Source organism: Dermochelys coriacea, chromosome 3, assembly GCF_009764565.3.
Source record: "Dermochelys coriacea isolate rDerCor1 chromosome 3, rDerCor1.pri.v4, whole genome shotgun sequence".
NCBI classification, from domain to species: domain Eukaryota; kingdom Metazoa; phylum Chordata; order Testudines; family Dermochelyidae; genus Dermochelys; species Dermochelys coriacea.
In genome coordinates, this window is record NC_050070.1 from 192334484 (window position 1) to 192350125 (window position 15642).

At 47.7% G+C, this 15642-nt stretch overlaps 1 protein-coding gene across 1 annotated transcript in view; it reads right to left on the bottom strand.

Moving 5' to 3' along the window:
- Positions 1-13669, bottom strand: part of BFSP1 (beaded filament structural protein 1) — a 55596-nt gene extending 41927 nt beyond the window's left edge. The window contains exon 1 of the mRNA XM_038393719.2: positions 13618-13669. The gene's annotated coding sequence lies outside the window, so the exon portion shown is untranslated. The remainder of the gene's footprint in view (positions 1-13617) is intronic.
- Between the last annotated feature and the right edge of the window lie 1973 nt (positions 13670-15642).

Below are 15642 nucleotides of genomic sequence, written 5' to 3' on the forward strand. Positions count from 1 at the left end.
TCATGTAGCCCCCTGGAATGGACATTGCTGACAAACGGGAGCATGGAGCTAGCCTAACAAATTTATTTGAGCATAAGCTTTCGTGAGCTACAGCTCACTTCATCAGATGCATTCGGTGGAAAATACAGTGGGGAGATTTATATACACACACAGAGAACATGAAACAATGGGTTTTATCATACACACTGTAAGGAGAGTGATCACTTAAGATGAGCCATCAGCAGCAGCAGGGGGGAGGGGGAAAGGAGGAAAACCTTTCATGGTGACAAGCAAGGAAGGCCATTTCCAGCAGTTAACAAGAACATCTGAGGAACAGTGGGGGATGGGGTGGGGGGGGAGAAATAACATGGGGAAATAGTTTTACTTTGTGTAATGACTCATCCATTCCCAGTCTCTATTCAAGCCTAAATTAATTGTATCCAGTTTGCAAATTAATTCCAATTCAGCAGTCTCTTGTTGGAGTCTGTTGTTGGCTCATCTTAAGTGATCACTCTCCTTACAGTGTGTATGATAAAACCCATTGTTTCATGTTCTCTGTGTGTGTATATAAATCTCCCCACTGTATTTTCCACCAAATGCATCCGGTGAAGTGAGCTGTAGCTCACAAAAGCTTATGCTCAAATAAATGTGGTTAGTCTCTAAGATGCCACAAGTCCTCCTTTTCTTTTTGCGAATACAGACTAACACGGCTGCTACTCTGAAATGAACATGATGCCATCTCTATCATTTCTCTCCTTTCTCCCAGGATTAGGTTTTCTTTTTTGCTTTTTGATGAGAGATTTTTCATGATTGCTGACAGTTTAGGAAATACATACACCTTCATCCTTTGCACATTGTAGCAGAGTGCCTCTCTGTCTCATATTCGTTCAATGTGCAGCAGAAGTCAAAAAAGCTATCATAAAGCTAGGAACCATTAGGAAAGGGATAGATGGTAAGACAGAAAATATCATGGTGCTACTATATAAATTCATGGTATTAGAACACCTTGAATACTACATGCAGTTTTGGTCATTCCATCTTTAAAAATATATATTAGAATTGGAAACGGTACAGAGAAGGGTAACAAAAATGTTTAGGGGTATGGAACAGCTTCCTTATGAGGAGAGATTAAAAAGACTGAGACTGCTCGTCTTATAAAAGAGACAACCAATAGGGTATGATAGAGGCCTATAAAATTCTGAATGGTATGGAGAAAGTGAATACGTAAGTGTTATTTACCTCTTCACATAGCACAATGAATAGGCAGAAGGTTTAAAACTAAGATAAGGAAGTACTTCTTCACACAATGTACAGTCAACCTGTGGGATTCATTCCCAAGGGATGTTTTGAAGGCCAACCATATAATTGGATTAAAAAAAGAATTAGAGAAGTTCAGGGAGGATAAGTCAATCCATGGCTATTAGCCAAGATGGTCAGGGACACAACTCCATGCTCCGGGCTGTCCCTAAACCTCTGACTGCCAGAAGCTGGGACTGGATGGCAGGGGCTGGATCACTTGATCATTGCCCTGTATTGTTCCTTCCCTTGGAAGTGCCTGGCACTGACCACTGCTGGAAGTCAGGATACTGGGCTAGATGGACCATTGCTCTGACCCAGTATGACCATTTTTATGTTGTTACTCTTTGTCACAATGGTTGCATAGTTACTCCTCTCTGGGTTTGGACTGCTTTGTGCCTCCCTATTTTGGTCTCTAGTTTATAGTCACATTCTGTATTCAAGGACAGGCTGTTTCCATTTTGCACATTTCACTGTAGTGAGCTAGTCTGATGGCCTGACAGTTCTGTAGCCGTCTAGCTTGCTGCTTTTTTTGATTGGTTCTTCCCAGTGACCTGTATATTGATAGTCTAGATATCGGATTAAAATCTGGAGTACTTTGTGGCTTTGGGCAAATTTATTTGCTCTGATGATCAGGAAGTTAAAGATGTTGATCTTGGGGATTGATTATATTCTTTAGAGTGTAAATGGACTACAGAAGTTTTTCCTGTAATGCAACCCAATCTGAGTCTATTGCTCTATTTGGCTACATAGGTATGAGTTTCTGAAAGGATTCTTCTTGTTCCTGTATTGTTAAAGGGGGACCAGGAGGGATGGTAGTGTCTAATGACGTCTTCAGGTGCAACTGTTTTTCTCTAGTGATGCTGTTTTGTTCTTGTGTCAGCTATTCAGGTTGAATTCCTTTATATAAATCCCAGAAGCATTATGCCTTGATTTTTGCAAATCTATATTGGGATTTCTTTTTGCTTATTTGGCTTAAACTCTTTCCTGGTTTGCCAGAAGGAATTGGTGCCTATCATGTCCTTAATCTGTGCTAATTTTTTCTTTCCTGGGCTCTAGTATTTTCTGCTGGAGCATTGATTTGTAGTTCTCTAGTGGGTCATGGTGAGCACTCACAACATGCAGGTTGCAGCTAAATCTAGAGGATCCAAGCCAGAGGGACAAAAAGCAATCAATGTAGTTACTCAAGGATCTCTATTCCAGAAAGAGAGACACAAAAAGGAGGGCGCACTGCCGCATGCCTTACAATGGGCAGCATGTGCTCATGTGAATATTTCTAGTGATCTCAACAGGATTATTCCTGAGAGTAAGTGCTACTCAATGTGAATAGGGATTGCAGAATCAAGCCCAGATGGTCCAAGACCCCCATAGAACCTACTAAGAACTTTATGAATCTTAAAATACAATTAACTTGTATGTTTAAATATTATAAAATACACACTACTATATGGATAATAAAGGAAACATACTTTTCACAGTAATTCTTTCATATCACTAATAGCTAAGAATAGATTCGATCTACTCCCAATGTATTTAAAAACTAGGAGAGAGGACTAGGAAGAAGCATTAGACACTTTGGGGGGGGGAATCAAAAAGGAGACATTTAACATTATTTCAATTTCAAAAAGTTCTTACTTGATTTACTTCATTTTTTTTTTAGTAATAACAACAATGATACCTGGCTTGTCTTTAGTGCCTTCCATCAGGAGATCTTAAAGCACTTTACAGAGGGGTCAGTAACATTATCCCTATTTTTGACTTAACCCTAAACACTTGAGAGCACAATGCTTTTCTATTCTCTTTCTTCTCCTATATATGAGATCAAAATCAGTCTCATAAATTGTCCTGTAGAGCAGTGCTTCTCAAACTATCTGATGTGGGGGACTGGCAATTTTTTTCCCCAATGTGCACACAGACCAGCAGCCGATGGCTCGCGGACCGGCACCGCTCCACGGACCACCACTTTGAGTAACACTGCTGTAGAGTAATTGTAATCTTAGCGATGAGAGGCCACCATCTCTCCTTAATAAGCACATCTGCAGAGCTTGGTCTCGGACTCTGCTTCTACAGATCCTAACTCACCTAAGTAGCGCCTGAGTTCAGAGATGTTCTTGCCTAACCATCCCATGCAGAAGAAGCTTTATGTCGATTCAAGGTGCTATCTGCCTTTGAGGACAACCATCTCACACACATTTAATGCCTTAATGGGTAAAATTTACTGTTATGCAGAAGATCAAAGGACTAGGCACCATTTACCTACCTTTTGAGGGCTTACATAGTAAATATAGCCTTAGCATAGGAGTAAATTTGCATTATTGGCTGCATGACTGGGCCTCAGAAAAAATCTTTGATAATTATTATTCCTCACAATCTCAGTCTTCACATAGAGCTCATGAATGAGTTTTCAAATAGATTTAAAACATCTAAGAATAACCAGCAAACTGGTTTTGTGCTAGAGAGATGTGAAAATACATCAGACAAAAGTCATCTTTGTCCCTCATCCTCCCATCTGGGTTGTGCCTTTTTTACTGTGCGTCTTGGAGGCATAAGCACAATGCTCGTAAAGCTAACAGGATGCTCACCTATGCACTCCCTGCAAAGACCATTCTACTGCTAACAGGCAGGAGCAACCGGGGCCCACAGAGCAGTACTCTCATGAAATGCAGCCTAAGGGTCCCTGGTGTGCTTAGTCATATTCATCACTTTTCTTCTTCTCCTTATATTCTGCCCGCGTGCTGGATGTGAAGGGATGCCACATGCAATAGCAAAAGCAAAGCAAGAACCACTAATTTGAACCTGTAGATCAGTGCAAGTAATAACTGTATCCTTAGCTTAGGGTAATTGAAATGCACTGGCCTAGATATGGCAATCTTCTCAGATAAGCACATGCACTATCTCTCAATAAGACACTCAGGTATTTTCTTCTGGGTTTCATGAAATTAAGAAATAAAAGCAATTTGTGATCCTGTAACTCTTGTCAGGCAGTGAATATGGACAGTCCTAAACAAATACAGTTAGGGTCAAGATCTTCCCTCAGATGCTCCCACGTGGCTCCCTCTGACATCAACTCCTAGTTCTTAGGCAGGGGCGTGCGCAGGAATTAAAATTTGACCCCTTTTGGAGAGGCATATTCTGTGCCCTCCCCTTAGGAGCTTGCTCTACCTTCTCCCTGCCCCAGAAGGAGCTCGCTGCCCCCACCACCCCGGCCCCAGCAAGAGCTCACTCTTTCCCCTCATCCTGGCAGAAGCTCGCTCTTTCCTCCCTCACCCTGCCCCGTCCCCGACAGGAGCTAGCTCTTCCATGCCCCATCCCCACTAGGAACTCACTCTACCCTCTCACCTCACCCCGGCCCCAGGAAGAGTTCGTTCTTCCCTGCACCCCGGCAGGAGCTCACTCTTCCCTGCCTCCGTGGCCCCAGGGCCAGAGAAGTTCTGTGCCCCGACAATTATTGGGAGGGCCCGTGCCCCAGCTTGCCCCCCCCCAGAGAATGCCCCTGCTCTTGGGCACACTGAAGACAATATAGGAGCCGTGCACCAATATCCAGGACAGATCCTGGCCCCGTGGACTACGTCTTATGGCTTTTGGACTCATTAGGCAACTAGAGTATGCTGCTGTCAGCCAGGCCTTCTCCTGGTATAGGAGCACTAGAAAATAACAGAATTTGAAAGCAGAGACTGTGGAGATGAGATATGGTACTCATTCCCCTTCCCTAAAGAAATGCATCTAACTAAGAGAGCTTTCTGGAGCCAGAGCAAGGCGAAATTAACATGTTGTTTCAGAATAAAGTGCTTCTAGAGATGAAAGAGGGTATGTACCTCTAACAGTAATAAACACCCCTAGAGAGCGGTAACATGTAGTGGTAATAGACACCCAGAGTGAGGAGCTGGGCAGCACCCCTTGACTCTGGCTGGCTTACTTGTTACGGTATTCATCGAGCATGCGCTGTGAATCCTTGTCCTCTCGCTCCAGTTTGGCCCGGTCGGCAGACAGCTCACGGATGCGCAGGCGATTCAGCTCAATCTGCTCAGCAAAGGCCTCCTCCAAGCCGGCCAGCACATCCATGCGCTGGAAGGTCTCCAGCTGCTTACGGAAGATAGTGTTGCGCTGCTCCAGCATCCGGGCCCGATTGATGTAGTTGGCAAACCTCTCATTGAGCTCCTGCAGGTTCTCCAGGCCCTGGGCTTGGGCCAGACTGCTGAAGTCTGAGGTACCCTGCAGCTCATCATAGGCATCAGATCGCTCATACTTCTCCTTGCGCACTTCTCGCAGGTAGCTACTTCTATACATGGCTTGGGGGAGGCCGTGCAGGCCCAAGATCCCCTCTTCTGTGTGTCTCTGTCTCTCCAGTTTGGATCGGAAATGTGTTTGGGGGACTTAGTGGGGAGAAATAGAAGCGAGGCCACCCATCTCCCAATGCCTATGACTTCTCTCCACTGCAATTTGTGGCACTAAATGCCAGCCACCAGCAGCAAATTAAATAAAATCAAATAGCCCCGCCTCATTCCTCTCTCCCTTTCCAGAGGCTGTCAGCAGTTTGGGGGACTGTTTTCTTTCTTTCCATGAGCTGCAATTGTGTGTGGCCAGTATGAAAGAGAGAGTGGCGTCCAGCTTTTGTCAATGGATTAGAATGCTATAAAGCGACCACAAAACAAAGACTTTGCACTTTTAGAGGCTTGAGTTCAAAGCCTTTGGTGGCTGGGGTTTTTTGGGCTTGGGGTTGTTTGTATGAGGACAGTGTATGGAATCCTTTTGCTGAATCAGAGGTTTTGTATGAGGGGATGAACAAGAGTCATGTTTACCTTTTGCCTGGTCTAATGTTTTTTGTGATTGTTCCAGGGAAGCTGTGAGCAGTGGAGACATTGACTCCAATGCTTTTCTCTCTTTCTGGTGGCAAAATAGGACTTGTCCTATGCTCTGTCCTCCAGAACCACACCCGGCACCACAGCCAGGGAGTCAGAGACTACGATGGCATCTCATCAGGCCTCTGTCAATAATCCTTTTATCAGAGGCTGCTTTTCAAACACGGGCACATTTATGTTAGAGGCCCAGATTGTACACTTGAGAACCTTCATCAATACTGAGGTACCCCAAGAGATGCTTCAGGCAACTAAGTGCAAATCTAGCTGCCCACATGTGGAAGTAACTGAGGGGGATACGTCTGGAAATTGGGTTCTAAATCATATAAAGAAACAAAATTAGGTTTTGCAATTATAAGCCTCAGCTCCTGACCATTTCCCTGGTGTTTACAGGCGCAGCTCTCCACACTTACGCTGTACAGGATCAACCCCTTGGGGCTGCCCTCACTTCCTCACTCTAATGTACCCCATTTGGGCCCTGGATTGTCAAGAGTTTAGCTCCCTTTTAGGCACCTAAATAAGAGCCAGATTTTCAAACCTGCTCAGAACCCATCACACAGCCAGTGTGCTGAGTTCTCCTGAAAGTCTGGCCAAATACTGTGATGCCAATTTAGAAGCTGGGCTCTTGATAATCTGACCCCAATTTTGAGTGCTGAGCTCTTTTAAAAATTTGGTCCTTGGTTTGTATGCTCATTGGGAGAAGGATGCTATTTATTTGACACAGCACGTAAAGCTCCATTCATACTTTTGGCACCATATTAACAATGATACCATGCCTGATTTTTAGACGTGTTGAACAAAAAAATCCATCTTTGAAAATCAGACCCACAGTTAATACTGAGCAGAGACCACTGATTTCCAGCTCTGGCTGCAAGGGTTGGCTATTATCTACATTCTTTCTAAGTTGGACAAGGATACCTAGTGGAGCAACATAGTCCTCCGTGAGCTGCTGTGGAAGTGGGCCTTTGACAGAAATCAGATGAGTGAGGACTCGAGAGAAAGAAGTTAGGTGTTATGTGGATGATCTAATTTTGATTTCATAATTTTATTGCGTGGCGCATAGAGCCTTAGGTAGATGTCCCCTTTTTCTTTTTGTAGAATAATGCCCATAATTACATGAGTATAGTACTGACTCACAACTAGCATCATGGACATGGATTTCATTGCACGGCACATCTGAAGTAGCACTGATTCTGCACTGAAGATAAACTTCCTTTTCTCATGTGTTCACAAATAAAATAGAAATTCTGGGATTTTTGTGAAGTTCTCTTGGCTACATCCAACAGAGGTGAATTTATTTTTTGGCTGCATCTCTTTATTGACTCAGTAAAGAGGGCTCAAGGAGGCATCCTAACAGGACCAATTTTTCAGTGCAATTTTTGTGTGGTAAATCTCAGCAAAACTTTAACTCAGCAGTTCTCAAGCTGTGGGTCAGGACCACAAAGTGGGTTGCGACCCCATTTTAATGGGATTGCCAAGCCCAGCCTTACACCAGGACTGAAGCTGAAGCCTGCGCTCCACCCCCACCTGGGGTGGCAGGACTCGGGCTGTGGCCTCCTATCCCTCCACCCAAGGCAGCCGGGCCCGGTCTCTGCCCCCCTCCCAGGGTCATGTAGTAACTTTGTTGTCAGAAGGGGATCATGGTGCAATGACGTTTGAGAACCCCTGCTTTAACCTGTAAACTTCAGTGCACATGTGTGTTAACTGAATGGATTTGCTTTCAAATTAGTTTCCCAAATAGAAAGGATCACAGCTCATACCTGATGAAAAGGGCCAGATCCTCAGCTAGTGCAGTCTGGAATAGTTCCACTAAAGCCAGAACCAGTTCACATGAGCGAGAATCTGGCCCTGTAGATCCACTTTTCATATTTGTGTGCCTAAGATAGGGGACTTGGTTCTTGGTGCAGAAGGAACACTTAAGCATGCAGATACTTAATATAGGTACCCAAACGCCTATGAATGGTCAAATGCAGCACCGCAGAAGGCACAATTAAAAGAAAAGTCAACAGTTAGGGCCAGATCCTCCGCTGATATAAATTAGCATAGCCTCACTGAAGTCAAAGCAGCTATACCAATTTATTCCAGCTGAGGATTTAGCCCAAGCAGTGCCACAGTATTTCACTGTGCCATACTTCTAGAATTCCCACTACTTCAAATGGGGAACATCACAAATATTATGGGAAATTAAACTACCACATTAAATGCTGGGTTGTTTTTAATGGCACTCCTGGTAGTTCCCTAACAAAGAAATCATCCACCTCTGGGCTCTGTATGGGTTCTCTTTTCAGACAAAGCTCTAAATCTCTGAAAGGTCATTGTTGTCTGTGTGTTCATTGATGAAATGTATGGAAAATTGTTACCTGGAAGTTTGTGAGACCCATGTTTTTCTTTGGAGATAGTGTGCTGCACATATATATCCTTTTGATCTATGATCCGCAATATCAAAAAGGGAAATTATTTAAAAGAAGCCACTTGTATCTTTCCTTCATCACCCCAAATTATTTCTCACTAGTCCTCCTGAGAATAACAGAGTAGCAAGGTATTCAGACCAGTGCTTTGTATTTTAAATGTACTTTACGAGTTTATCAGAATGCCCCCCAAAATGGGTATTTTCCATTTCCCTCCTCTTCTGGATTTTATCAAGTCCTGTAGATCATTAGAGCAAATACCTATTAAACTGGTTTGTTAGCTAATTTGTTTTTCGCCTGGATGGATAACTGAGCTCCGTGACCATTCCAATGAAACGTGGCATTAGCCTTCTCTTGACAGCACCATCAATCTGCTTGCAGTCCTTCGTACTCAGTTAAGTCAACACAAACCAAGTTTATCTTTCATCCCTTTCCACTTTCTCCTAAGAACAAGCACCAGCTTGGTCAAAGTCTGTCAAGCTGACAATTGAGATTCACTTCTGAACCTGTTCCAGTGAAGCTGTAGTCAGGTTTCAAGCTCTGAGAATGAAAACCTCTAGGTACCACTGTGAAGCGTTATGGGCTCCCATCCTAAAGTCCTTGCTCAGGGCTCTGTTGTGCCTTGAAGGCACAATTCCATGCTTAGGATGCGCCAGTCCAGGTGCAATTCCTCTTGGAACTGTCTGGATCCCAGAGACAGTGTCCACTGCTACACCCCTCATTCATGAAACACAGTCTCCTTCAATCAAAATGACCAGCTTTGCTGGCCATTGCCAGGGATGGGGCAGGAATAGGTTCCTGGCCCTACCTCTCTCCCTGTCTCTTTAGAGGGTTTTATGCACAAGAGGACATAGAGGAAACAGTATGTGCACTCTGGGGAATGCCATGACTACAAATGCCCCCTGTTGCTGAACAGCACTGCAAAAGGGTGGAGCTCTTTTCGCTCTTCCTGTTTCCCCATGCACCACCATCATTCACCATACGGCAGTACGTCAAAGACCCCAGTGATCACTCTGTCCTCATTCAGGCCAAATCTCTATTGACATCAGCTGCAATTTGCCACATCAGGATTGAATAACAATTGAATCAGGACTTGAAGAGATGGCCTCTTTATTTTTGTTTTCCAAACTGAACATTTCCCTTTAATACATAAAGATGCATGTGTGCATGTATATTTTTTGTATGGGGCCTGATTCAGTACCGTAGAGCTGAATATCCCTAAATCCTGGATCCAAACTTCATACTAGACTACTCTACTATAGCTCATTATGTCAATAAAGTCTCGCTGAATGGAAACTGAGAGCATAACAAAGACTCCATGAGCTTTTTTTATTTTTTCATTTAGGGACCTGATCTCACAAGCTATTCTTTAGCTGATTAAGTCTTGCTCATGCAAGGTGTCCCATCAATTTCAAAAGATTCATATTTTCATCAGCACTATTTATCACATGGGGCTTGTGACAAAGCCACCTCTGCGCCCATACTATTTCATTTCGTGAACAATTTTCATTGTGCATTAGATTACTATGAAATTTACTCACTTGTAGCTGAGGGAGCCTAAATTGCAACACACTGGGTTTGTGCCATGTCACAAAAAACAGCAGGACAAACTGTATGCAGACTTAGAAAAGATGCATTCCCAATGGAGTCCAGTAAATGTAATCAACACAGAATTGGCCCAGCAATAAGTGTTATTACTCTTAAATGACTCAACTGGGCCTGGGAGGGGCTGTCCTTTATTTCGAGCTATGCAGATTAGCACTGGTGCCACTGGAGCTCAGGTAGCTCAGTGTTTCTGGACCTTGTACAATTTGTGCTATGGGAGAAGAGCATAAGATGTAAACTTCCATCCTCTCAGGCACAGCAAAAGGGCCAGGGACAATGTGGGCCCAAAGACAACAGTGACTACAGAGCCATCTCTTGGGAAGGGTGAATTGGAGTGATCACTCTGGGCCCCGTGCTTTGGGGGGCCCCACGGGCCGGTGCGGTCAGTCCCAGAAGACAAATCCGTCATTTCCGCAGGATCCGCCATCTTGTTGGCAGTTAGCAGAGACAGCAGCCAGCTTGGCCACCCGTGTTTCGGTGCAGTGAGTCCCCCGCCCTGGCTAGAGCCCTGAACTGCCGTGGCGCTATGGCCAACAATAGCCCCGCAGTAGCTGCTGGCAACTGCCAGCAGTAGCAGGCAGCCCAGCATCAGGCTGGATCTGTCCAGCCGGCCCAGCCACTGATGCAGACTGGGGGCCCCCAAGCCGGCGAGGGCTGATTTGTCCCAGGCCCCGCACCCCACTAGGAACAGCCCTGAGTAACTAAACAAGTGCATTAGTTAGTGCTGATACATAACTAGACTCAAAAAAATGTATTCTAGCCAACATCACAGGGCTATAGTACTACAGCAAGAGTATGCTGTAACAATACCTTAGGTTAAGAACTAGAGTTCTCCTATTTACACTCATTTTATACACAATGAGTGACTCCTGACTTATGCATAATGAAAGGGGAAGCCATCCCATTCACTTATAATCTGCACTGCTACAGTATGCCTTCAGCACAGTGTAAATGATACAGAGACTTATTGCATTCTCGTTTATATTTATATGCCCTGTAAATAAACCAGGTGCATCAGATAGTATTCCTGATGCTTGGGGGGCACTGCTTACCCCATGGTCTGGTGGTCAAGGCACGGGACTGAGACTCATGAAGAGTTCTACAATCAATTCCATGCTCTGCTGCAGACTTCTGGTGTGACCTTGGTCAAGTCACCTAATCCATCCATGCCTCAGTTCCCCACCTATAAAACTGAGATAATACTTCCTGTCTCCCACCCTTTGTCTTGGGGCAGGGACTTTTCTTATTATGTGTTTATACAGTGCCTAGCACAATGAGGCCCCAGTCTTGGTAGTACAAATAAATATCATAAACTGTGCAAATTGCCAGATATCCAACAAGAGTTACAGAGGATTCATCAGCAGTCTATGGCCAAACCCAACAATGGAAATTTTAGAGGCAATGGAAGGACTTTGCTTCAGGCTCTCTTAGAAAATTGAAATTGAGTTTTATTTTCTATATAGATCAATGAAGTATGATGCATAAGTGATGGTCTAGTTCAGGGGCGGGCAAACTTTTTGGCCTGAGGGCCACATTGGGTTTCCAAAATTGTATGGAGAGCCTGTTGGCCAGTGCCTCCCCAACCAGCTAGGTGTGGCCCAACCCCACCCCCATCCGACCCCGCCTGCTTCTCACCCCCTGATGGCCCCCCCAGGACTCCTGCCCCATCCAACCCCACCCACCATTCCCTGTCCCCTTACGGCCCCCCCAGGCAGGGCCAGTGCAAGGATGTTTTGTGCCCTAGGCAAAACTTCCACCTTGCACTGCCCCTCGGCGCTCCCCCCCACAGCAGCTCCTCGCTGCCCCCCCCCTCCACCCTGAAGCGCCCCCCAGTGAAACTTTAGAAAAGTGTTTAAGGGAACATGGCAAGAGGAAATTAGTCCACAGCTGTCTGATTAAGAGACAGTACCCGGGACAGACCCCAACTTCCCACTGGGTGGCAAGCGCGCCTCACTAAATTTATATTAGTAAGAGAATTTTCAGCAATCACGTGACAACCAGGTGATGAGAACAATAGACGACTTTATTTACGAAAGTCACAAGGACTATGAACAAATACAGAAATAAAAAGAGCATGCAAAAAGCAAAGATTATACTGACTGAAATGACTATATGCATATATGACTATATCTCTCTCTCTATATATATTTTGAGGCAAGCCTATGACATGAATACTTTAGGACGGTTTTGTCTAGACAGATACAGGATGACACATACTCGAACACTCGTGAAGTTTTGGAATAGCCTTCCAAGGGAAGCAGTGGGGGCAAAAGATCTATCTGGCTTTAAGATTAAACTCGATAAGTTTATGGAGGAAATGATATGATGGGATAACATGATTTTGGTAATTAATTGATCTTTAAATATTCATGGTAAATAGGCCTAATGGCCTGTGATGGGATGTTAGGTGGGTTGGGATCTGAGTTACTACAGAAAATTCTTTCCTGGGTATCCGGCTGGTGAATCTTGCCCATATGCTCAGGGTTTAGCTGATCGCCATATTTGGGTTCGGGAAGGAATTTTCCTCCAGGGCAGATTGGAAGAGGCTCTGGAGGTTTTTTGCCTTCCTCTGTAGCATGGGGCATGGGTCACTTGCTGGAGGATTCTCTGCTCCTTGAAGTCTTTAAACCATGATTTGAGGACTTCAATAGCTCAGACATGGGTGAGGTTTTTCAAGGGAGTGGGTGGGTGAGATTCTGTGGCCTGCGTTGTGCAGAAGGTCGGACTAGATGATCAGAATGGTCCCTTCTGACCTTAGTGTCTATGAATCTATATCCTTTACCCTCTAGCCTTCTAGCTCATGGACGTCGATCGCAAGGCAGCTAAACGGCAGCCGAAGAGTTCAGGAGGAGAGCCCAGCTGCGTCCGCAGGCCGCCCGAAGGATCCCTAAGACCCGCTTGGGACGCCGCGCTACTCCACAAACGCTGCGAGTTTCAAGCTGCTATTGATTTTGTTTTTCCTGCTGCTAAGATCTTGCTGAGGCTTTAAAGGCCCGACCCCGTCCAACAGACCGTGGCCAATCAGAACCAACCCAGGTGTTTAGCCCTTCAAACTTACACACGTTCAGCTCTCGCCCACAGTGAGATCTTACCCAGCTGAGGCTGGGGTCAGCGCACGCCGTTCTGCTGAGACAGCATTCCCACGGTTACAAGCATGTGAGATCTTATTGCGGCTACGATGGTTTTGCAAAAAGGAAAGGAGGACTTGTGGCACCTTAGAGACTAACAAATTTATTAGAGCATAAGCTTTCGTGAGCTACAGCTCACTTCATGGGATGCAGTTACAGCTGTTAACGGGACTTCCATTTAATAGCAAGCGTGTAATTAATAGAATGAATATAGCCAGCCCTTTGCACACTTTCACTCCCCCCGGCTGCAGCTGCCCGCCACCCCGAGGCGCCCGCCCGACGGCAGCTCCCCGCCACCCCCCTCCCCTCGGGGAGCCGCGCGGGAACGCCCCCGCCCCCGCTCACCTCTGCTCCGCCTCCTCCCCGCGCGCGCCGCCGCTGCTCCGCCTCCCCCGCTTGCGGCGCCAATCAGCTGTTTGGCGAGCCAGCCTAGGGGGGAGAAGGGCGGGGCGGCGCGCTCAGGGGCGGGGGCGGGGAGCGCTTCCCCTGTGCGCCGTCCCTCCCCTCCCCCACCGCGCTGCGGGCGGCCCTCCGCGCGCCCCTCCGCCCCAGCTCAGCCCGCTCCGCCGCCCCCCAACCGCTTGGCGCCCGCCTGGTTCGCCTACGGGTTACACCGGCCCGGCCCCCAGGACTCCTGCCCCATCCATCCCTCCCTGTCCCCGGACCACCCCCAGAGCCCCCGCCCCGACTGCCCCCCCACCCCATCCCACCCCCCTTTCCTGACTGCCCCCCGGTCCCCTGCCCCATTCAGCCTCCCCTTCTCCCTGTCCCTGGACTGCCCCCCCCATCCCACCCCCCCTTTCCTGACTGCCCCTCGGTCCCCTGCCCCATTCAGCCTCCCCTTCTCCCTGTCCCTGGACTGCCCCCCCCACCCCATCCCACCCCCCTTTCCTGACTGCCCCCCGGTCCCCTGCCCCATTCAGCCTCCCCTTCTCCCTGTCCCTGGACTGCCCCCCCCACCCCATCCCACCCCCCCTTTCCTGACTGCCCCATTCAGCCTCCCCTTCTCCCTGTCCCTGGACTGCCCCCCGCCACCCCATTTAACCCCCCCTTTCCTGACTGCCCTCGGTCCCCTGCCCCATTCAACCTCCCCTTCTCCCTGTCCCTGGACTGCCCCCCACCACCCCATCCAACCCCCCCTTTCCTGACTGCCCCTGGTCCTCTGCCCCATTCAACCTCCCCTTCTCCCTGTCCCTGGACTGCCCCCCCCCGCCCCATCCAACCCCCCTTTCCTGACTGCCCCCGGTCCCCTGCCCCATTCAACCTCCCCTTCTCCCTGTCCCTGGACTGCCCCTCCACCCCATTCAACCCCCCCTTTCCTGACTGCCCCCGGTCCCCTGCCCCTTTCAACCTCCCCTTCTCCCTGTCCCTGGACTGCCCCCCGCCACCCCATTTAACCCCCCCTTTCCTGACTGCCCCCCGGGACCGCTGCCCCATTCAACCACCCCTTCTCCCTGTCCCTTGACTGCCGCCGCCACCCCATTTAACCCCCCCTTTCCTGACTGCCCCCCCTGGGACCCCTGCCCCCATTCAAGGCCCGTTCCCTGCCCTCTGACCGCCCCAACCCCTATCCACACCCCTGACCACCACCCCAACTCCCCTGCCCTCTATCCAACCCCCCACCCCGCTCCCTGCCTCCTTACCGCGCTGCCTGGAGCACTGGTGGCACTACAGCTGCGCCACCCAGAGCACCAGGCCAGGCAACCATGCCATCCGGCTGGAGCCAGCCATGCCACCGCACAGCGCAGAGCACCGGGTCAGGCCATGGCTCTGCAGCTGCTCTGCCTGGCAAGAGCTCACAACCCCCCCCCACCCAGAGCATTATGCCAGCGGTACAGTGAGCTGAGGCTGTTGGGGAGGGGGAACAGCAGGGGCTGGGGGCAAGCCTCCCGTGCCAGGAGCTCAGGGGATGGGCAGGAGGGTCCCAGGGGCCGGATGTGGCCTGCGGACTGTAGTTTGCTCACCTCTGGTCTAGTTTTTCTAATGCTCTATAGTGCTTTGAAAGGAAGAAGATCCTATAATGATTTTACTATCACCTGGTTATGTAGCGAAGCAAGTTTTGTAACGTTCTCAAAGAGGTATTTTAGAGATAAGAACCTATTATAAAGGTAAATTTAAGGGAGCAGAGAATTAACACTAGGATCAGCCAGAACATACTTTATCTGAGGGTATATCTACACTACGAAATTAGGTCGAATTTATAGAAGTCAGTTTTTTAGCAATCATTTTTATATAGTCGATTGTGTGTGTCCCCACACAAAATGCTCTAAGTGCATTAACTCGGCGGAGTGCTTCCACAGTAGCGAGGCTAGCATCGACTTTCAGAGCGTTGCACTGTGGGTAGCTATCCCACAGTTCCTGCAGTCTCCG